This window comes from Mustela nivalis (genome assembly GCF_964662115.1).
Source record: "Mustela nivalis genome assembly, chromosome: 2".
Taxonomy (NCBI): Eukaryota; Metazoa; Chordata; class Mammalia; order Carnivora; family Mustelidae; genus Mustela; species Mustela nivalis.
The window spans coordinates 140,439,302-140,464,342 of record NC_139021.1 but is presented as its reverse complement, the minus strand read 5'-3'; positions in this window follow the sequence as shown (position 1 = coordinate 140,464,342).

Below are 25,041 nucleotides of genomic sequence, written 5' to 3'. Positions count from 1 at the left end.
AGCAGGCTCCCTGCTGAGCAGAGAGCCCGATGTGGGGCTCGATCCCAGGACCCTGGAATCATGACCTGAGCTGAAAGCAGAGGCTTTAACCCACTGAGCCACCCAGGCGCCCCTGGTTTATTGATCTTATTGATTCTTTCAAAAAACCAGCTTCTGGTTTCATTGATACTTTCTACTGTATCTCTGGTTTCTACCTCATTGATCTCAGCTCTAATCTTGATGATTCCCCTTCTTATGTCTGGAGTTGGTTTGATTTGTTGTTGATTCTCCAGTTCTTTAAGGTGTAGAGACAGCTGCTGTGTTCTGGATCTTTCAATTTTTTTGAGGGAGGCTTGGATGGCTATGTATTTCCCCCTTAGGACCGCCTTTGCTGTATCCCATAGGTTTTGGACCCAGTGTCTTCATTCTCATTCGTTTCCATGAATTGTTTCAGTTCTTCTTTGATCTCTTGGTTGATCCAAGCATTCTTAAGCAAGGTGGTCTTTTAGCTTCCAGGTGTTTGAGTTCCTTCAGAACTTTTCCTTGTGATTGAGCTCCAGTTTCAAAGCATTGTGATCTGAGAATATGCAGGGAATCATCTCAGTCTTTTGGTATCGGTTGAGTCCTGATTTGTGACCCAGTATGTGGTCTATTCTGGAGAAGGTTCTGTGTGCACTTGAGAAGAATGAGTATTCTGTTGTTTTAGGGTGGAATGTTCTGTATGTATCTATAAGGTCCATCTTGTCCAGTGTGTCATGCAATGCTCTTGTTTCTTTATTGATTTTCTGCTTCAATGATCTGTCTATTTCTGAGGGAGGCATGTTAAGATCTCCTACTATTAGTGTATTCATATCAATATGATTCTTTATCTTGATTAACAATTTTCTTATGTAGTTGGCTGCTTCCATATTGGGGGCATAGATATTTACAATTGTTAGATCATCTTGGTGGATATGGATAAGGATTATGTAGTGTCCTTCTGTATCTTTAGTTTAAAATCTAATTTATCTGTTATGAGAATCGCTACCCCAGCCTTCTTTTGAAGTTCTTTGGCATGAAAGATGCTTCTCCATCCCTTCACTTTCAGTCTGGTGTATCTTTAGGTTCAAAATGGGTCTCTTGTAGACAACATATGGATGGGTCCTGTCATTTTATCCAATCTGCAACCCTGTGCCGTTTTATGGGTGCATTTAGGCCATTCACATTGAGAGTGATTATTGATAGATACGTTTTTATTGACATCGTGTTACCTTTGAAGTCTTTCTTTCTGTAGATTGTCTCTATATTTCTGTTCAATGCTATTCTTAGTATTGAACAGTAGTCTTACTTGAACCCCAAACAAGGATTCCCCAGTCTTCAACTGGACCTGTAGAGCCTAACGAGGAAGTTGTGCTGGATTTACAAGGCACCCGCTATGCCTGTGGCCCATACGAATTTCGTTTCCTTTGACTGGGGTGGCAGTACTCTGGGGCACTCAAGTTAATAGGCTCCCATGTCCCCGGGCCTCTGAGTCCTGATGCATGCACTTGGCACACTCGCCTTTGCTCCAGGCCCTGCAGTGTGTCATGGCCTTCAAATGAGATCATGAAAAACACTGGAAAAGATGAAGGCATTATCGAAACTCGGGATATTATCTCTTCGCATTCCTTTCTGAAAGCTTTCAGCCACTAGCCCTCTGGGGAAAGCAGATTAAGTACAAAGCAAAAACAAAACTCCAACTAGCGTTTTCATCCAAATTTAAAAGGTGTTTTACATTAATTAAGATCTGAAGTTCATATACTATTACATCATTCAACCGTTTCCACCACTCCTATAAAGGGAGAAATCGAGTCACAGCCTTTGCCCAGGAACTGAATGTTTCAAAGTGATATATTCCTGGATACAGGACAGAAAAGTAGTGAGAAATATCAAACTCTATCTTTCATACTGAGAAAGCCTTTAAAATTAAAAAAAAAAAAAAACTAATAATGCTGGTCACCCCTTGATTGTACAGAGCATTCTGTTCAGAGAATTTTCTCTGTGGGCAGTGAATTTGAGCCTTAAACTGAGAAAGCCCGTCTTAAAGAAAATGAAGGAAACAAGCATCAGGCAAAAAGTAATCACTTTAAAAAGAGAATTACAAAGCAGAGCCTAGCAGTCTCCCCCTCAAAATCCCTCCCTCCCAGACCCTGGCCATTTCCGCTGCTACATGCCTCCACCATCCGAGAGGGATCCAAGTTCTCCAATTAGGATTTCCAGTATCAAAAATAAGGACTTCAATTTTCCAAGTCCTCTCACATGTATTATCCTTTGTGACCATCACAACATAAGGGAAGCAATGTTTTTCTCACTCAGGAATCACAGAGACAGGAGTAGCACCCAGCATTCCATCCCAGCACCCATGTTTACTGCCCCATACCCTGTGCAGAGGCAGAGGGCTCCTTGACTCCGTGGTGTGGAGAACCGCACAAGAACTCTTGTCACACAGCGACCCCCTCCAAACCCCCACACTAAGAGGCTTGACAGACCTAGCATGCCTTCTTCCAGCCCAAGGCCACATCCCTGGGGCGATAGCTGAGACTTCGAGTTCCTAACTAAAAAAGCTCAAGGCTGTCAGAAAAATGCATATTTTATTCTAGCCAGCGCCTGACCATAGCTAGCACTGACCCCAGACACTCTCCTATCTAAAGAATAAAGCTTACAATTATAAATCTGTCCTCTACCCCTTTCAGATGCGTATGTATGTGTCTCCTACAACCCAAGACTATCTTTCTCAAGGACTTGAAAATCATTCCTTTGAAATGCAATCATCAGGAAGGATGAGGCCTCTGTGTCCCTGTCTCTGTGGGAGGATAGAATACTAACTTAGATAAGTCTGCCAGCAGACAGGTCTAGTCACAGTTATACTGGCCCACCTTGCAACAGGCTTTTTGTGATTGTTTACTTCCCTGGCTCCTCTTGAGCCCGGCTCACTCCCCCTCACTGTTTGCTCATTTTTCTTCTAAAACACTGTCAGCTCTGGATAAACCAGAATGGTGCTCGGCTCTTTCCCCTACTGTCAGCAGTTACTGAATCAAATCTGTTTTCACCACTTTATTGTCTGGCTTTGTTTATCTTTCTTACACACACACACACACACACACACACACACAAGTCTGTCCCCAGGAGAATGTGGTCAAATCCTGTCAGGTCTCCTCTTCATTATGTCATTATGTCATGTATCTGACCCAAGACCCCACCTCTGCCCTCTCCCCTCAGTCTTCAGTGCTGCCACCAATGGAATAACCACCTCCTTTATGTCCCTCGGACTCACAACTGTCTCCCAAGCAATCCACCCTGCATTTTCCTCTGAAAGTATAGGTTGCACCGTACCTTCCTCTCTTCAAAAACACCTGCAGTGTTGACAAGCTAATTAGCATTCAATACTCTGCACTGGCTGGTCTAAGCCTCAATTTCATTTATATCCCTGAGCTAACATGCCAAGGGAATGCAGGGGCAGGAAGAAACGAATCTTCCTACTGCTCTGCAGGGCCTCTGGTGAAGATAGCCTCACAGAAAGGGAGCTGGGAAGACTGAGGAAAATCACATGATCTAGCCACTCTGTGAAAGCCTTGGCCCTATCGCATTGCCTGGAAATGTGCCATGATGAAACAGCCATTGTCCCCTGAAACAACCCAGAATCTTATAAAATCCTGCCTCACACAAGCTAAAAATCTGTCATTCTTCATCCTCATTCTCTTTTTTGGTTTGTACAAAACAAAATAAAAACCGAAATTCATGATACCAATAACCGGTATCTCGAGTGGCTTCTCTGACCCAAGCACCTCATGAAATGCCTACCTGCATTTTCTTGTTTTGTCTTTATAATGGCCATCACTGTGAGGAAGGTCATTATTATTCCCATTTAACAGATGAAGATCTTGAGGCTTAACATGGATCTGCATCTATCCCTAAAGCATATATTCCATAAGTGGCAAAGCTGGGACATGTGTCCGAGTCCCTGTGTCCTGAGAGCATCAGCTCTTAAAGACTACACAACATGTTGGCTAGCATCCATTAGTAAACTACCATCATTTGATTTTAGGGTCTTCAAACCCTTTCTCATGATGCACAGACTGCGTTCCCTTTGTTGTCCCTAGGCATTTTTCTCCGAACTCGGGCCAATGAGTCTAGAATGAAATAAAAACCGCTCTCCAAGGAAAATCTGGGCAGTATCCAAGGAAGATATTTCTCATTCATTTAATATCACATTCTCGTTAAGTTTTTATTCTTCTCTGTTCATTCAAAAGGTTTGCTTCCACCCCTCTCAATTCATCAAGACAGATTTCAGGTAGATTAAAGAGTTAAATATTTTCCTTGAGGAAAAAAATCAATGAAAAAGCTAGAAAAAAACATAGTGACATATTTTTCAAGGCTCTCAAAAAAACATCATTTTCTGAACCTAGCAGTAACACAAGAAAAAAACAAAGGAAAATACTGAAGGATCTGACCACCAAAAAAAATTTTAACTTCTGCACATAAAAAGCAACTAAAATATGAAGACAAACAGCAGAATGAAAAAAAATGCTTGCAGGAAATGTGACAAGGGTAAGTGCTCTTATTTTTTTTTTTAAGATTTATTTATTTATTTGACAGACAGAGATCACAAGTAGGCAGAGAGGCAGACAGAGAGAGAGGAGGAAGCAGGCTCCCTGCTGAGCAGAGAGCCCAATGTGGGGCTCTATCCCAGGACCCTGGGATCATGACCTGAACTGAAAGCAGAGGCTTTAACCCACTGAGCCACCCAGGCGCCCCAGGTAAGTGCCCTTATTAAACAGTCTCTATCTGGTATGCAGATCAATGAGAAAAACATCAAGATAAATGGCCATCAGCAGATTTACAAAGGAGAAAATATAACTTGTGAACTAACCAGCTGGGGACCCCATAGGAAGCACAGAAATGTAAATAATAACAAGTTACCAGTTCTCACCTAATAATTAGCAAAACTTTAAAAAAAGGTATCCAAGGCTCTCAGAGGATATGGAACATTCAGGACACTCCTGCTTTTTCTGGAGGCAGTATAAATTGATATAGGCTTCCGGAAAGAAATTTGGCAATAAATTTCACAGGGTTTTGTTTTTTTTTTTTGTTTTTTTTTTTTTTAAGTCTTAGAGTTGGGCCAATAATCTGACTTCTTTCTATTCAGAATACAGAAAGAGCTGACAGGTATAAGGTAATTACAGTGGTTTGAATTGTAAATATCCAAAGATTACAATAATAATAGAAGCCTGTCTGTGAGATTAGTGTATGCTATATCTACTCCATAAATTACTATTTTATTATGTAAAATATCATGTGTATACTTTCTAACAACATTAAAATATAAGAATAATAAGTTGTGAGAAAGCAAGATTAATATGCTTCTACTCTGCATATCCATTCATATAACTATGCACAGACATTCCTCTGAAAAAATAAGAGAGAGGGAGGGCAAGGGTTGGTGAATCAAACTTTAAGATTTATGAGTGACTTGGACTTTTATTTTTCTAACACACATGCACCCATATCTACAAGCACAATTATATAACATTTACCAGTATTTTCCTCAAATATTGGCAGATATATGCATGTTTGTTTTCTTTTAAGAACTTTTTCTTATAGCATTTGTAAAAAATTTAGAAATAAAAATAAGTGCAGAAAGAAACACCTTGGCACCTTATACCCAGGTCATTGTAACTATTGTCAAACATCTTGACCTACAGTATACCTTTCAGTCATAGTGGTAATGGCAATAATGATTTAACTTCTTTGTATCACTTACTCTGTGCCAGGAGCTATTCTAAAATCTTGATGAATATTAATCACTAATTTCTCACAAAAACTTCACAACGGAAATTTTATCACCATCCCCATCTCATAAGAAATAAAACTGAAGTATAAATATATTAATAATTGGCTGAAGATTACAGAGCTAGATTTAAATGGGGCTAAGATTCCAATACAGGCAGTCTCTGATTTATGGTGGTTCAACTTAAAACTTTTTAACTATATAATTGGTGTGAAAGCAATATGCATTCAGTAGAAATGGCACTTTGCATTGTCAGTTTTGATCTTTTCCTGGGCTAGCAATATATGGCACAATCCTGTTGTTTTGCTGGGCAGGAGCAGTGAGCCAAAGCTCCCTGATAGCCATGAGATCACAAGGGTAAACAACCACTAATCTTACAACCATCTGGACCCACACAGCCATTCTGTTTCTCACTTTCAATACAACATTCTATAAATTACTAGATACTCCATACTTTCTTATGCAAGAGCCTTTTTGTTAGATGTTTTTGCCTGACTATAGACTAATGTATGCTTCTGAGCACATTCAAGGTAGGCCAGGCTGAGCTATGCTATTTGGTAGGTTAAGTGTATTAAATGGACTTTGACTTAATGATATTTTCAAGTTACCCTGGGTTTATCAAGACATACATAACCCCATCATAGGTCGAATCAGATCTGTATGCACTTTTTTTTTTTTTTTTTTTTTTTGAGAGAGGGAGAGAGAGACTCTGCATGATCAGGGGGGACAGAAGGAGGAGACAGAGAATCTTATCTTAAACAGGTTCCACGCCCAGCATGATCGCAAAGGGCTCAATCTCACGACCCTGAGATTATGACCTGAGCCAAAAATCAAAAGTTGGACACTTAACCAACTAAGCCACCCAGGAGCCCCCATATGTACCATTTCAAATATTTTTAATGGAATCACTCTAAACATGGTTTTTCACTTGCTGTCTTAAACTTAACAATGACTTTTGAACATTTTCATGTCATTATGTATTCTACATCCCATTTAGTGATTGGTAGAGTGGATTTAAAAATATGACCAACTTTATGCTGTCCATAAAAAAATCACTTCAGATATAATAATACAAGCATGTTGAAAGTAAAAGGATGGGAAAAGTATCTTATGCAAACATTAACCAAAAAAAAGCAAGTATGCTGATACTAATATCAGAGAAGTTTCTTTTGTTCTTCAGAATAAGAAAATTAACATAGAAAAAGAGGAACATTATAGAATGACAACAGGGTCAGTCCATGAAGAAGATGTAGCAATCTTTAATGCACATTCACCAAACATCAAGACAATATGTGAAGGAAAAGCTGATACAATGAAAGGAGGAGAGACAAATCCAGAGATATGGCTGGAGACATCAACGCTGCTTTCACATCAACTGGTGGAAGAGCTTGATGGAAAATCACAAGGATCCAGAGCCCAACAACACGACTGACCCACAAGATCCTGCTGACATTTACAGAACACACCATCACACAACAGCCAAATATGCGTTATGGTCAAGTGCCCACAAAATGCATAGCAAGATAGACCATACGCCGGGCCACAGAACAAACCAAAAGCAAAGGTATAAGAATGGAAATCATACCGCATATGTTCTCCAAGCACAGTGAAAGCAAACCAGAAGTCCGTACCTGAATGAAAATAGGAAGTTGCCAGATACTTTGGAAACTAAACAACATCCTTCTAAATAATCCATGGGTCAAAGGCTAATTTAAAAATATATATGGCAAAGTGAATGAAAGAGGAAATACAGCATATAAAAATTTGTATGACATAGCCGTAGCATGACTAAGAAGGAAATCCCAGCTCTAAATGCATGTATTAAAAAAAGAGAGAGAGAGAAAGAAAGTCTCAAATCAATAATCTAAAGTCCTGGGGTGCCTGGGTGGCTCAGTGGGTTAGACATCCAGCCTTGATTTCAGCTCAGGTCATGATCTCAGGGTTGTGAGATCCAGCCCCCATTCAGGCTCCGCACTCAGCAGGGAGTCTGCGGGGTGGGGGTGCTGTCTCCTTCCCTCTCCCGCCTCCATCGCTCCCACATGCTCTACATACTCTCACACTCTCCTTCTCTCTTTCTAAAATAAATACATAAATCTTTAAAAATAATAATAATAATCTAAAGTCCCACCTTAAGAATAAAAAAGAAAGAAAGAAAGAAAGAAAGAAAGAAAGAAAGAAAGAAAGAGCAAAAATAAACCCACTGCAAGCAAAAGGAAGAAAATAACAAACAGCAGAAATCAATGAAACAGAGGGAAAAATAGAGAGATAAAAGAGAAAATGAATGAAATAAAAACTGGGCTTTGTGGTTTTCAGCATACAAGTGCCATGTATGTTTTAATAAATGTATACTGAAGTGTCAGACATGCATGAGCCTGGGTCTCTGCCCGTGAGATCTCACACTGTTTGGGGTAGACAGGCAAGGTGGGAAATACCACAAAACCCTAATGAAAGATGAGCCCACGAGAGGCCCACGAGACTTAAAAAATAATATTCCAATGCCTTCCGCACTTCAAGGTAAATGGTAGGACCAAACCCGCTGAAAAACTGGAAAACCTGCTCCAGAATTCAAAATTAGGGGGAAGTTCTACCTCCTCATCACAAAGCTTAAAGATTTTCAGCTGGTTAGGTTAAGACTTGGAGCGCTTGAAAATGAACTCCCAAAAGAAGGCATGTTTGTGGAGGTCATAGTGCAGAAACTCAGGGACACATTGGGCCCAGGGGTCCACTCATCCGGCGCCATGTGCCAGGGTGCATGAGGGAAAGCAAAAGCAGGGGAACCAGAGGCTGCATGCCTGTATGTTTCTCTGAATGGGGCCTCACATCTAAGAAGACCACGGGGCAAGGGCAGGGTATACTGCTTCTGACGTCATCCCGTCAATAAGGAGCTCAGCACCCGGCCTGGAAATTATCCCAAGGCTTGGTTTGTTCTATCCACATTTTAATGCTAGATCAGATGAATGTTTAGTTAAGTAAATATTGTGAAAGACTATTTTCGTAGAGGAGTGAATGCAACAAAACAGCCATGCGCAGCACTCCAATGCAAACAAAAACACTGCAGCTCAAGGTTTCAGAAAAGACATTGAGTAATTCAGAAAATGAGCTTTCTATTTTCAAAGTGCAAAGGTGGGCCAGGGTGAGGAGGGCAGGCCCAGCCTCCTCCTTTACCTCCTTTACTGGGCACCATGGATGGCTGCCCCGGACATAGGCTAGGTTCCCTGACAAGTGTGCTGTGTCAACCTCATTCATCATCCTGCACTCCTCCAGAACCCCTCGCTGGGGGAAATCTGGACCCAGGGTCCATGGCACACCACACAGAGGACCTCCCCCCACCCAACCGTAGCACAGCCGTGGCTCTCCGGTGCTGAACAGGTAACAGCACTCTTTGCCAACTCCTGTCAGTCACAAGGTCCATTCTGGTTGTTACAACAAAATAGCAGAGACTGGTGGCTTATCAATGAGAGGAATTTGTGCCTCACAGTTCTGGGGGCTGAGAAGTCCAAGATCAAAGCACCAACACACTTGATGTCTGATGAGAACTGACCTCCTAGGTAGCCATCTTCTCATTGGGCTTCATACATGGAAGGGGCTTTCTATATGAGGTCACTAAGGCCATTCAGAAGGGCTCCCCCATGATGACCTGATCTAATCACCCCCCAAAAGTCCTCACCACCTAACACCATCACTCAGGGCTTAGTTTTCAACATATGAATCTCAGAGGGAAATAAACATTCAGACTATGAGTACAAGAGCCTGGTGCAGTACCTGCATCAATTCTTACACTTCTAGAGCTTTATTGTGTGACCTAGTCGTCAAAGACCTTCCATAAAGTCATCCTCATTTGACAAATCGGCAAACTGAGACTCAGAAAAGCCATTGCTTTCACTTTTGGTCTGTATCTAGTAGGCCACAACTAAGATTTTCGCCATCAAAAGCATAATAAATTAATCAGAAAACAAAGTAGGCACTAATACATTGAGGTTAGAAGTACCAAAGAAAACTGTATGCATGCATGTGTACCATTTCTATCTCTTCTGATGTTTAAAATATCTGCAAAATGAAAAACTATGCAACTGTAGATGTTTCTATGTCAATCATGATGTATTCTCTCCTTCAAGAAGGAAGCTCTGTTCCAAGATGGAAGTGGACATCCTAGATAGTGATTCCTTCAAGGAATGTTCCAGCAAAATGTAAGGAGTCAAATGTGACACTGTGGCATTCAGACCAGTGGTGAATTTTACAGAAACAGAGAAGAGAATGTCAATAACCTTCCTTCGATCTTTTTTTTTCCTTTCTACTTCTGTCAAAATATTACAAGACTCTATAGGAAAAGAAAAGAAAATTGACCCATATCAACCTTTACTGTCCTTTAAAAATCTTTATTGTTTTCTATTTGAAAAAAAAGACAGTTGTAAGACTTTCCTCCCTATAAATGCACTTGTAACATGGTGGTTGCAGAACCTAGACTTGGAGCTGTGCCCAAATCCTACCGCCAAGAGAGCCCTCTACAGTCCCTACACCCTGGTGCCTCCACAGGATTTAGGAGACCTGTGGAGTTACCTGCTCCTGATATTTCATCAGACAATGGAAAATTCATCTATTTTCTTTCTCCTTTATTCCTGTACCTCTCAATCCCAAGATCAACAAATCTGCATTGTTTAATTTTTTTAATAAATCTTAAAGACATTGGAGTGGTATAGAAAGATTTAGGGCCAGGATCCCTAGATTTGAATTGTAAGTGAGTTATGGACAAGCTAACCTTGGGAACTATTGTAACCCTTAAAACCCACCCTGCCTGCCTCCTAAAAGTGTGACAAGTAAACATGGAAAAAGAAGCAGAGATTTGGGGTAGTGCGGGAAGAGTTTGGGGCTGGGTAAATATTTTATTCTACACTTTCAGGTTTTATCTTATGACTTCATTGCAATACCTATTTGATGTGCTTTAAGATGTGCAAGGAGTCATTAGATAAGCCAATGAAGACAAAGTCAAGAAAGGGGGAAAGTACCAGACATAACAACGGGGCAGAAAGAAGATGCAAGAGCATTGCAATCAGTCCAGAAAGAAAGGCTTTCCAGTGCATAAACACACACACACACACACAAAATGACATACCTGTTAAAAGATAAATTCCTCCCCACACATGAAGTACAAAATTTGAATTTTTTATTTTGGTGACAACCATTCTTCTCTGCCTCCCACACTCAGACAGCTAATTGCTGCCAAAGAACTCAGACACCTGGACAAAGAGGAATTGCCATAAATTCACGATTGCCTCCCTCAGGCGGGCCTGTGACACTCCAGGCTCGCTTTCTACACTACTCTGACCCTGCATCTCTTCAACGAACACTTCAGAATGTCTCCACCCTCATCCAATTGTCACGGTCACGGTCAATTGTAGGTGTTAACGGGGCTAGGCCATGGTACCCAGGTATTTGGCCAGACGTATTTGGATGCTAATTTGAAGGTATTCTTTAGATGAGAGTAGCATTTATTTATTTGTTTGTGTTTTTGTTTGTTTGATAGAGAGCATTGGGAGTAGGCAGGAGGGATAGATGGAGTGGGAGAGTCACAGGCAGACGCCACACTGAGAGCAGAGCCCAACTCTGGGCTTGATCTCACAATTCTGAGATCACAAACTGAGCCAAAACCAAGACCTGGACACTTAACTGACTGTGCCACCCAGGTGCCCCAAGAGTAGCATTTAAACACGTAGACTTTGAGTAACACAGATTATGTGGGTGGATCTCATCCAATCAGTTGAAGTCCTTAAAGGAAAAACTGTGAAGTCCTCCGAGGAACAGGAAATCCTACTAGCTGACTTCCTTCAGATGCAAGGTAAAATATCCACTCTTCCCTAAGTCTCCAATCAGCCAGTATGCCCTGTGGGTTTTGGATTTCTCTGTTTCCTTCTGCATCTCTGTTTCTCCCTGTCTCTCTACATGGGGACACACTGTTGGCTATGTTTCTCTGGAGAACTCTAACTACTATAATAATCCTCCCCACTCCTTGCTACCATCCTTCTCTCTCTCTCACACACACACACACACACACACACACACACACTTTCTCTTCCGATGAACCAGTTCTTCATTTCACATAGACATGGATGCTGTGAAATACAAAGATTTGTCAGAGTCTTCTTATTTGATCTTCCAGTAGCATTTAACACAAATGACCACTCTTTTCTTCAAACACTCATGTCTATTTATCCAAAATACTCCATAATCCTGATTCTCTTCCTCCCTCTCTGGAGCCTGCCCTCACAGTGCTTTGTAGCTCTTCCCTCAGTCCAGTCTCCGAGAGATCCTTCTCAATGCTGGAATTCTTCTGGGCTCAGTTCTAGGCCCTTCCTTTGCAGAGCCTAATCCCTCTCCAGTGACTTCACCCACAGCAAGCTCTCAGTCACCACCCATGGACAGCTGACTCTACCCAGATCTCTTTATGGCCCAGATTCACGTAGTCAACTGTCCCTCTGACATCTCCTGCTGAATACTCAAGTACTGTAATTGTACCTTGTCAGATGAGAAATCTGCTTTGCTCTGGAAAGAAGAGAGCTAGCATCCAAAGAGGTAGCCCGATGACATTTTGCTTCTCCTACATAGAGCAGGTTAGTTCCCCTTGTTTACCACTGCAATCCAAAGATAAGTGTGGTTCTTCTCTAACTTGGACAATGACCTCCTTGACAGTTTGGCCATCCCTGTGGTCTCCAGTTCACAGAGAATCTCTGCTGAGCCAAGTGTTCAAGAGAACTCAGCTGGTCTCACTGAGAGTAAGCACCAAAGGCAGCCATGTTAGGGATCTCTGTCAGTGCAAATTTGCCTTGGGATTTTTAAGTAGGGTTGAAAATTACCTCCAAGTGCCCCACACATAATAGGTACCTCTAGCCCTTCTGCTCTCACCTCTCATTAACATTAGAAAGCTTTTACCAGAAATACCACCCATTAATTCTCATGCAGACTTTATTTTTGATGCAGTGTCTCACAAATTAATCAGACTACTCGGTGTGGTCTTGGCTACACATTATCGTGCAAAAAGTCTCCAACATTCTGGCAAATGAGCAGCACCTTTTGATGGTTTCCTGTGTTCTGTTAGTCATTTGATAGAATTCAGGATTCAGGGAGAACTCATTCATGGGATTTATATGCCATCTTAAACTAGAAATTCAAGTTTGATTTCTAATTATGCTCTTCCCTCTGAATCCTCTGAGCCAATAATTCTTCCAAATCTTTCAATCCCAAGTACCTTTAAGGGTTGTCCTGTTGGAACACAACCCAGATCCTTGCCAATGTGACTGGGGTCATGTTGAATCCTGTGAGAAAACTCCAGAAGATGGAGGACAAGAGTCTTCCTGGGCCAATGCCTGGATTAAACATGGGAGGACCCTGCAGGGTTTTCATGTCCTCCTTTAGATGGATCTGATTAAGTGTGGAGAATCCTTAACTTGCTCTTGTCATTTAAAGCTAAGAGATCATCGTTGTTCACTTGTTCACTTGATTGCCTACACGTAAATCACATCTCCCACGTAGCCCACGCCCTGCACATAAATCAATATCCTGTTTGTAATCAGATCTTTTTTTAAAGATTTTTATTTATTTATTTGTCAGAGAGAGAGAGAGAGAGCGTGCACAAGCAGACAGAGTGGCAGGCAGAGGCAGAGAGAGAAGCTGGCTCCCTGCTGAGCAAGGAGCCAGATGTGGGACTGGATCCCAAGACCCTAGGATCATGACCTGAGCCTAAGGCAGTGGTTTAACCCACTGAGCCACTCAGGCATCCCTGTAATCGTATCTTGTGAAAGGTATAAAAGAAGTGATTGTAAGAAATAAAGATGTCTACATCGTCAGTCCATAGTCCCCCCATCATTTCAGCTCCAGTCACCAGGATCCCAACCTCCTTAAGGTGACATTGTCCCATTTTACTTCAATCAGGGACATACCCATGATCTGGAACATGGATGCCTACTAGCTGCAAAACAACTCTAGCAATTACTATGATGAAAAAGGATGCAATGACCTTTAGCTTTAAAATCTTTGGACATCTGGGTGGCTCAATTAGTTAAGTGCCTGACTTGATTTTGGCTGAGGTCATGATCTCAGTGTTGTGGGATCAACTAAGTGTGGTTCCTACTTAGGATTCTTTCCCTCTCTCTGTACTCTCCCTTGCACATGCTCTCTCTCTAAAAAATAAATAAAAATAAAAAATCTTTGCACAGTAGGCAAAAACCAATAGTCCAATAGTTGTCACTTAGAGTTCTGCTTTCTGCTATAACTGCTGGCCCAGGACTAAGATATCTGCTGCCCACATCTCTTCATTGCCTCCTGTTCTTAACATCCCCAAGTATCTACTTGTTTCAAGGAGCAAAAGCCATGGAAAATGGTGAGCTCTTTAGTACCCAAAGAGATATGAAATTATCTGGTCTAGGCAGATGAGGTATCCTGATTGTGAGAGGTAGCAGTAGTGATGAATGTCTGCTGAGTCCCACATAGAAAGCTGCAATAACTGATCAAGTGCACAGCCATAAATAGCCAGCCTTTATCTTCATGCTTCGGGACAACCTTGCTTTTTTAGGCAACCCAAGAAGATGATCAAGATTTCCTAAGAGTGATGTTAATGTTTCTGTTTCCATGTGTAATAAACAAACAGTTTTTACTATATACAACTTGCAAGCCCCTTTTTGTAAGGAAATATCTAGGCATATTATGGAGTTAATCTGCACTATATGGGTCAAAACCAGTCTTTTCTAGAGATAATGACAGGGTCTTCTATCTCCTATTTATAACTTTAGTTTTAGATTTCATTTATTTATTTATTTGTTTATTTTAAAGATTTTATTTATTCATGAGAAAGAGAGAGAGAAAGCACAAACAGGGGCAAGGGGCAAGCAGAGGGAGAGGGAAAAGTAGGCTCTCCACTGAGCAGGGAGCATGAGCTCCCTCCCAGGACTCTGGGATCATGACCTGAGCCAAAGGCAGACACATCACTGACGGAGCCACCCAGGCATCCCGGTTTTGGATTTTTTTTTTAAAGATTTTATTTATTTAGGGCGCCTGGGTGGTTCAGTGGGTTAAGCCGCTGCCTTCGGCTCAGGTCATGATCTCAGGGTCCTGGGATCGAGTCCCGCATCGGGCTCTCTGCTCAGCGGGGAGCCTGCTTCCTCCTCTCTCTCTGCCCGCCTCTCTGCCTACTTGTGATCTCTGTCTGTCAAATAAATAAATAAAATCTTTAAAAAAACAAAACAAAACAAAACAAGATTTTATTTATTTATTTGGCAGACAGAGATCACAAGTAGGCAGAGAGTGAGGCAGAGGGAGAGGAGGAAGCAGGCTTCCCGCTGAGCAGAGAGCCTGATTCGGAGCTTGATCCCAGGACCCTGAGATCATGACCTGAGCCAAAGGCAGAGGCTGTAACCCACTGAGTCACCCAGGCACCCCGCTGTTTTGGATTTTAAAAGTAACTTTGTAGTGCATGTTGGAACCAAAAGAATGAATCCAACTTTGTTAGTCTTCAATATCTTTTATGCTTTACTATACTATAGTCTCAAAGGATTACTGATTTATCAGGCCTTATCTTTAGGGTTTCATTTGAGTGCTCTTTATGAATATACCTTCCTTTTAGGTTTCTTAGTTCCTAGCTCTATTTTGGGATGGGAGGAGATAGTGTTTGTTTGTCTTGCATATTTTTTTTAATCCCTCATCTTCACAAAAGCAAAGGAAAACTCTATTTAAAGCCTTGCTACTCAAAGTATAATTTGTAGGAAAGCAGCAACAGTATCACCTGTCAGTTCATTAGAACTACTACTCTCAGGCCCACCAAGATCTTCTGCTGAATCAGAATCTCTGTTTTAATAAGAATGTCAGCTGACTTGTGTAACATTTAAGCTGGAGAAATACTGATTTGAAGCATTAAACATCTTCTGTGTCTCTATATCCTGTATCTGTAAAATAGGGATAAAGCCAATTGTGACGATCTCAGGATATTATGAGATTCAAAGAATATAAGGAATGTGGCAGTGTTGTCCAGATGACAAATATTAACATCAGTCAATGGATTAAGAATTTATGGGGTTATAGTGCAGGTTAAGTGAAATGTGCATGGCATGATACTTGGCATAAGGCAAGATTCAATCATAGAATTAATCATCCATTTATTCATCCAATGAATATTTATTAAGCTCCTATTAGATACCATGCACTAATACTACTGTGCTGTCACAGATGGAGAAGTAAAAATTAGATGAGAGGTTCATAGCTAGAGGAATTCTTCAGGGTGGTTAGAGGCCAGATTCCGTGGTACAGAGTCCTTTAGCCCATCAACAGACTAAAAAGATACACTTAGAGCCTGTTTCCTTTCCCTTCTCAGAGCTGCAAATCCCATTTACATTTAACTCTTTTATGGGTGATTCAAAGACAACCTACTATTAATAATACAAATTAGCATGCAGTGCTAAGAAAATAAAATATTATCCCTTGATGCTTGCTCTACTCATGCTGCACGATGTAACTAAAGTCCCTGAGGCAAAGACACAGTCTTTAGTTGATGACCATTTCCATAGAAGACAACACATCAGGTCTCCAAGCAATATAACACTGGAACAAACTGTGTAGACCCAGTAGTTGGAAATGGCTTTCAGCTCTTGAGAAATGGGGAATGCTGACCTCTTCATCGAATCACAGTCCTCAAAATGCCCAAGGAACCTGAGAAAAGATCTAGTCCAGGGGACATCAGCACACATGCAGGGAGAAAAAAAGTGACCAAAAAAAAAAGAAGAAGAAGAAGAAGAAGAAGGAGAAGGAGGAGGAGGAGCATAGCCAGGAATCACTGCTGAATTGAGTAGAAAGGAGCAAATGGTAAAGCTCTAACTAGTCTGTCAATGTGTACACAGGCACTTGGGCTTACTGATCTGTTCCCACCTCCTAGTTGTAGAGAGAGAATTGAATCCTGAGAGATTAAGTCTTTAGGTTTTCCATAACACTGTGGAACTCAAAGCTATTCTAACCTCCTTATCTTCTTCGGAAACAATTCATGTTAGTAAAAAACATGTCAGACCTGACCACACCTGTGGCCAGGGGAAAAGAAGAACACTGTGATAGGGGTGGGAGCAGAAATGGATCATCAGTGGTTTTTGCAGCAGCAGAAAAAAGTTGATCCTAAAATCTATAAGGAAATTTGTATGGACCCAGAAGAGTCCAAATAATCTTTAAAAACAAAGGTTGGGGTCACCTGGGTGGCTCAGATGGTTAAGCGTCTGCCTTAGGCTCAGGTCATGATCCCAATGTCCTAGAATAGAGCCCTGCATCAGGCTCCCTGCTCAGCAGAGAGCCTGCTTCTCCCCCTCTCTCTGCCCGCAGCTCTGCCTATTTGTGCTCTCTTGCATGCTCTCTGTCAAATTAATAAATAAGCAAAATGTTTAAAAAAAAAAAAGAAGAAGAAGAAGAACAGCAACAACAACAACAAAGGCGAGATGCCTGGGTGGCTCAGTTGGTTAAGCTTCTGCCTTCAGCTGATGTCATGATCCCAGCATCCTAGGATCAAGTCCCACATCAGACTCCTTGCTCAGCAGGGAGCCTGCTTCTCCCTCTGCCTACTGCTCCCCCTGCTTCTGCTTGCTCTCTCACTCTTTCTGACAAATAAATAAATAAAATATTTAAAATAGTTCCTCAAGTACAGATCATTTACCTCTTTAGTTAGGTTTATGCCCAGGTATCTTATGGTTCTTGGTGCTATAGTAAATGGAATCAATTCTCTAATTTCCTGTTCTGTATTTTCATTGTTAGTATATAAGAAAGCAACTGATTTCTGTACATTGATTTTGTATCCTGCCACGTTACGGAATTGCTGTATGAGTTCTAGTAGTTTGGGGGTGGAGGCCTTTGGGTCTTCCATATAAGGTATCATGTCATCTGCGAAGAGAGAGAGTTTGACTTCTTCATTGCCAATTCGAATACCTTTTATTGCTTTTTGTTGTCTGATTGCTGTTGCTAGGACTTCTAATACTATGTTGAACAAGAGTGGTGAGAGTGGGCATTCTTGTCCTGTTCCTGATCTCAAAGGGAAGGTTGTCAGCTTTTCCCCATTGAAGATGATATTCGCAGTGGGTTTTTCATAGATAGATTTGATGAAGTTCAGGAATGTTCCCTCTATCCCTATACTTTGAAGCATTTTAATCAGGAACTGATGCTGTATCTTGTCAAGGGCTTTTTTTGCATCAGTTGAGAGGACCATGTGGTTCTTCTCTCTTCTTTTATTGATTTGTTCTATTACAAAACACAAAAGTGTTGAATCACCCTTGAATCCCATGGGTAAAACCCTGGTCATGGTGGATAATCTTTTTAATGTACTGTTGGAACCTATTAGGTAGGATCTTGTTGAGAATCTAAGCATCCATATTCATCAGGGATATTGGCCTAAAATTCTCCCTTTTGGTGGGGTCTTTCCCTGGTTTGAGGATCAGGGTAATGCTGGCTTCATAAAAAGAGTCTGGAAGTTTTCCTTCTGCTTCAATTTTTTGAAAAAGCTTCAGGAGAATAGGTATTATTGATTCTTTGAATTCTTGGTAGAATTCTCCAGGAATCTGTGAGGTCCTGGGCTCTTGTTTTGGGGGAGGTTTTTGGTCATTGCTTCAATCTCGTTACTAGATATTAGTGTATTCAGGTTGTCAACTTCTTCCTGATTCAGTTTTGGAAGTTTATAGGTTTCCAGGAATGCACCCATTTCATTTACAGGAGACTTAAGAAAGAAACTGAAGAAGTGGGGCGCCTGGGTGGCTCAGTGGGTTAAGCCGCTGCCTTCGGCTCAGGTCATGATCTCAGGGTCCTGGGATCGAGTCCCGCATCGGGCTCTCTGCTCAGCGGGGAGCCTGCTTCCTCCTCTCTCTCTCTCTGCCTGCCTCTCTGCCTACTTGTGATCTCTCTCTGTCAAATAAATAAATAAAATCTTTAAAAAAAAAAAAAAGAAACTGAAGAAGACACAAAAAGATGGAAGACCATTCCATGTTCATGGATTGGAAGAATAAACAGTGTTAAAATGTCTATATTGCCTAGAGCAATCTATATTTTCAATGCCATCCTGATCAAAATTCCACTGGCATTTTTCAAAGAGCTGGAACAAACAATCCTAAAATGTGTATGGAACCAGAAGATACCCCTGCATTGCTGAGGAAATGTTAAAAAAAAAAAAAAAAAAACAACTGGGGCCATCACATTGTCTAATTTCAAGCTTTACTACAAAGCTCTGATCACCAAGACAGCATGGTACTGGCACAAAAACAGACACATAGACCAGTGGAACAGAGTAGAGAGCCCAGATATGGACCCTCAACTCTATGGTCAAATAATCTTTAACAAAGCAGAAAAAAGACCAAACAGAATTGATTAGGGCCAAGCTGAAAGCGACCAGACAGGATGTTCACAATGTTAGGGCGGAGCTTAAAAGCTACCATGGAGGAGGTGCACAATGCTCTCAATGAGTTCAAATCTAATCTAAACTCTCTCAAAGCTAGGGTAACTGAGACAGAAGATAGAATTAGTGATCTGGAGGACAAACAGACAGAGAGAAAGGATCAGGAGGAAACCTGGAACAAACAGCTTAGAAACCACGAAAACAGAATCAGGGAAATAAATGATGCCATAAAATGTTCCAACATCAGAATTATTGGAATCCCTGAAGGGGAGGAAAAAGAAAGAAGTCTATAGATATAGTGGAACAAGTCCTTCATGAAAATATTCCCAATCTCGCGAATGGAACCAGCATTCATGTAGTAGAGGAAGAACAGTCTCCACCCAAGATTATACATTCCAAAAAAACATCACGACACCTGATAGTCAAATTGAGGAATTATAATTGTAGGAATAATCTCTTGAAAGCCGCTAGGGCAAAGAGGCTCCTTACTTACAGAGGAAAGCCCATCAGAATAACATCAGACCTGTCCAGAGAGACCTGGCAAGCCAGAAAAGGGTGGCAAGATATATTCAGGGCACTAAATGAGAAGAACATGCAGCCAAGAATACTTTATCCAGAAGGCTGACATTCAAAATGGATGGAGAGATAAAGAATTTCCAAGACCAGCAAGGCTGAAAAGACTATGCAACCACCAAGCCGACACTGCAGGAAATATTAAGGGGGGTTCTATAAAAGAGGAAAATCCTAAGAATAGCATTGAACAGAAATATAGAGAAAATCTACAGAAAGAAAGACTTCAAAACTTACTCTATGTCAATAAAACGTATCTATCAATAATCACTCTCAATGTGAACGGCCTAAATGCGCCCATAAAATGGCAAAGGGTTGCAGATTGGATAAAACGACAGGACCCATCCATATGTTGTCTACAAGAGACCCATTTTGAACCTAAAGATACACCCAGACTGAAAGTGAAGGGATGAAGAAGCATCTTTCATGCCAACGGGCCTCAAAAGAAGGCTGGGGTAGCGATTCTCATAACAGATAAATTAGATTTTAAACTAAAAACTGTAGTCAGAGATACAGAAGGACACTACATAATCCTATATTATCCACCAAGATGATCTAACAATTGTAAATATCTATGCCCCCAATATGGGAGCAGCCAATTACTTAAGAAAACTGTTAATTGAGATAAAGAGTCATATTGATTTGAATACACTAATCATAGGAGATCTTAACATGCCTCTCTCAGAAATAGACAGATCATCGAAGCAGAAAAGCAATAAAGAAACAAGAGCATTGAATGACACACTGGACAAGATGGACCTCATAGATATATACAGAACATTCCACCCTAAAACAACAGAATACTCATTCTTCTCAAGTGCACATGGAACCTTCTCCTGAATAGACCACATACTGGGTCACAAATCAGGACTCAACCGATACCAAAAGACTGAGATGATTCCCTGCATATTCTCAGATCACAATGCTTTGAAACTGGAGCTCAATCACAAGGAAAAGTTCCGAAGGAACTCAAACACTTGGAAACTAAAGACCACCTTGCTTAAGAATGCTTGGATCAACCAAGAGATCAAAGAAGAACTGAAACAATTCATGGAAACCAATGAGAATGAAGACACTTGGGTCCAAAACCTATGGGATACAACAAAGGTGGTCCTAAGGGGGAAATACATAGCCATCCAAGCCTCCCTCAAAAAAAATTGAAAAATCCAGAACACAACAGCTGTCTCTACACCTTAAAGAACTGGAGAATCAACAACAAATCAAACCAACTCCACACATAAGAATGGAAATCATCAAGATTAGAGCTGAGATCAATGAGGTAGAAACCAGAGATACCGTAGAACATATCAATGAAACTAGAAGCTGGTTTTTTGAAAGAATCAATAAGATCGATAAACCAGGGGCGCCTGGGTGGCTCAGTGGGTTAAAGCCTCTGCTTTCGGCTCAGGTCATGATCCCAGGGTCCTGGGATAGAGCCCCACATCGGGCTCTCTGCTCAGCAGGGAGCCTGCTTCCCCCTCTCTCTCTGCCTGCCTCTATGCCTACTTGTGATCTCTCTCTGTCAAACAAATAAATAAAATCTTTAAAAAAACATACAAGTAAACAAGATCGATAAACCACTGGCCACACTAATCCAAAAGAAAAGAGAGAAAGCCCAAATTCATAAAATAATGAATGAAAGGGGAGAGATCACAACGAACACCAAGGAAGTAGAAACAATCATCAGAAGTTATTATCAACTTGTATATGCCAATAAGCTTAGCAACCTAGATGAAATGGATGCATTCCTGGAAAACTATAAACTCCCAAAATTGAACCAGGAAGAAATCGACAACCTGAATAGACCATTATCTAGTAATGAGATTGAAGCAGTGACCAAAAACCTCCCAAAAAACAAGAGCCTAGGACCTGAAGGATTCCCTGGGGAATTCTAACTTTCAAAGAAGAAATAACACCTATTCTCCTGAAGATGTTTCAAAAAATTGAAGCAGAAGGAAAACTTTCAAAGAAGAAATAACACCTATTCTCCTGAAGATGTTTCAAAAAAATGAAGCAGAAGGAAAACTTCCAGACTCTTTCTATGAAGCCAGCATTACCCTGATCCCCAAACCAGGCAAAGAACCTACCAAAAAGGAGAATTTCAGACCAAAGTCACTGATGAATATGGATGCTAAGATTCTCAACAAGATCCTAGCAAACAGGATCCAACAGCACATTAAAAAGATTATCCACCATGACCAGGTGGGATTCATCCCCGGGCTACAAGGATGGTTCAACATTTGTAAATCAATTAATGTGATAGAACAAATCAATAAGAGAAGAGAGAAGAACCACATGGTCCTCTCAATTGATGCAGAAAAAGCATTTGACAAAATCCAGCATCTGTTCCTGATTAAAATGCTTCAAAGTATAGGGATAGAGGGAACATTCCTGAACATCATCAAATCTATCTATGAAAGACCCACAGCAAATATCATCCTCAATGGGAAAAAGCTCACAGCCTTCCCATTCTGATCATGAACAAGACAAGGATGCCCACACTCCCACTCTTGTTCAACATAGTATTAGAAGTCCTAGCAACAGCAATCAGACAACAAAGAAAAATAAAAGGTATCCAAATAGGCAATGAAGAAGTCAAACTCTCTCTCTTCGCAGATGACATGATTCTTTATATGGAGACCCAAAATACTCCACCCCCGAACTACTAGAACTCATACGGCAATTCAGCAACGTGGCAGGATACAAAGTCAATGTGCAGAAATCAGTGGCTTTCTTATACACTAACAATGAAAATACAGAAGGGAAAATTAGAGAATTGATTCCATTTACTATAGCACCAAGAACCATAAGATACCTGGGAATAAACCTAACCAAAGAGGTAAATGATCTGTACTTGAGGAATTACAGAACACTCATGAAGGAAATTGAAGAAGACACAAAAAGATGGAAGACCATTCCATGCTCTTGGATTGGAAGAATAAACATTGTTAAAATGTCTATACTGCCTAGAGCAATCTATACTTTTAATGCCATTCCAATCAAAATTCCACCGGTATTCTTCAAAGAACTGGAGTAAATAATCCAGAAATTTGTATGGAATCAAAAAAGAGACTCTGAATCGCTAAGGAAATGTTGAAAAACAAAAATAAAACTGGGGGCATCACGTTACCTGATTTCAAGCTTTATTACAAAGCTGTAGTCACCAAGACAGCATGGTACTGGCATAAAAACAGACACATAGACCAGTGGAACAGAGTAGAGAGCCCAGATATGGACCCTCAACTCTATGGTCAATTAATCTTCGACAAAACAGGAAAAAATATACAGTGGAAAAAAGACAGTTTCTTCAATAAATGGTGCTGGGAAAACTGGACAGCTATATGTAGAAGAATGAAACTTGACCATTCTCTTACACCGTACACAAAGATAAACTCAAAACGAATAAAAGACCTCAACGTGAGACAGGAATCCATCAGAATCCTAGAGGAGAACATAGGCAGTAATCTCTTCGATATCAGCCACAGCAACTTCTTTCAAGAAATGTCTCCAAAGACAAAGGAAACAAAAGCAAAAATAAACTTTTGGGACTTCATCAAAATCAAAAGCTTCCAACAGCAAAGAAAACAATCAAAAAAACAAAGAGGCAACCCACGGAATGGGTGAAGATATTTGCAAATGACAGTACAGACGAAAGGTTGATATCCAGGATCTATAATGAACTCCTCAAACTCAACACACACAAATAGGCAATCATATAGAAAAAAATGGACAGAAGATATGAACAAGGATTTCTCCAATGAAGACATACAAATGGCTATCAGACACATGAAAAAATGTTCATCATCACTAGCCCTCAGGGAGATTCAAATTAAAACCACATTGAGATATCACCTTACACCAGTTAGAATGGCCAAAATTAACAAGACAGGAAACAACATGTGTTGGAGGGGATGTGGAGAAAGGGGAACCCTCTTACACTGTTGGTGGGAATGCAGGTTGGTGCAGCCTCTTTGGAGAACAGTGTGGAGATTCCTCAAGAAATTAAAAATAGAACTTCTCTATGACCCTGCCATTGCACTCCTGGGTATTTACCCCAAAGATACAGATGTAGTGAAAAGAAGGGCCACCTGTACCCCAATGTTTATAGCAGCAATGGCCATGGTCGCCAAACTATGGAAAGAACCAAGATGCCTTTCAACAGACTAATGGATAAGGAAGATGTGATCCATATACCCTGTGGAGTATTATGCCTCCATCAGAAAGGATGAATACCCAACTTTTGTATCAACATGTACGGGACTGGAAGAGATTATGCTGAGTGAAATAAGTCAAGCAAAGAGAGTCAATTATCATATGGTTTCACTTATTTGTGGAGCATAACAAATAGCATGGAGGACATGGGGAGTTAGAGAGGAGAAAGTTGGGGGAAATTGGAAGGGGAGGTGAATCACGAGAGACTATGGACTCTGAAAAACAATCTGAGGGGTTTGAAGTGGCGGAGGGGTGGGAGGTTGGGGTACCAGGTGGTGGGTATTATAGAGGGCACGGATTTCATGGAGCATTGGGTGTGGTGAAAAAAATAATGAATACTGTTATGCTTAAAATAAATAAATTTAATTTAAAAAAAACAAAGCAGGAAAAAATATACAGTGGAAAAAAAGCCAGTCTCTTCAATAAGTGGTGCTGGGGAAAACTGGACAGCTACATGTAGAAGAATGAAACTCAAACATTCTCTTACACCATACAAAAAGATAAACTCAAAATGACTAAAAGATCTCAGTGTGAAGAAGGAATCTATCAAAATCATAGAGGTGAACATAGGCAATAATCTCTTCAACATCAGCCACAGCAACTTCTTTCAAGATATGTCTCCAAAGGCAAAGGAAACAAAAGCCAAAATAAACTTTTCGGACTTCATCAAGATCAAAAGCTTCTGCACAGCACAGGAAATAGTCAACAAAACAAAGAGGCAATACACAGAATGGGAGAAGATATTCACAAATGACACCACAGACAAAGGGCTGATATCTAAGATCTATAAAGAATTCCTCAAACTCAACACTCACAAAACTGATAATCACGTCAAAAAATGGGCAAAAGATATAAACAGACACTTCTCCAAAGAAGACATACAAATGGCTATCAGACACATGAAAAAATGTTCATCATCATTAGCCATCAGGAAGATTCAAATCAAAATCACATTGAGATACCACCTTATATCAGTCAGAATGGCCAAAATTAACAAGACAGAAAAAACATGTGTTGGAGAGGATGTGGAGAAAAGGGAACCCTCTTACACTGTTGGTGGGGATGCAACCACTTTGGAAAA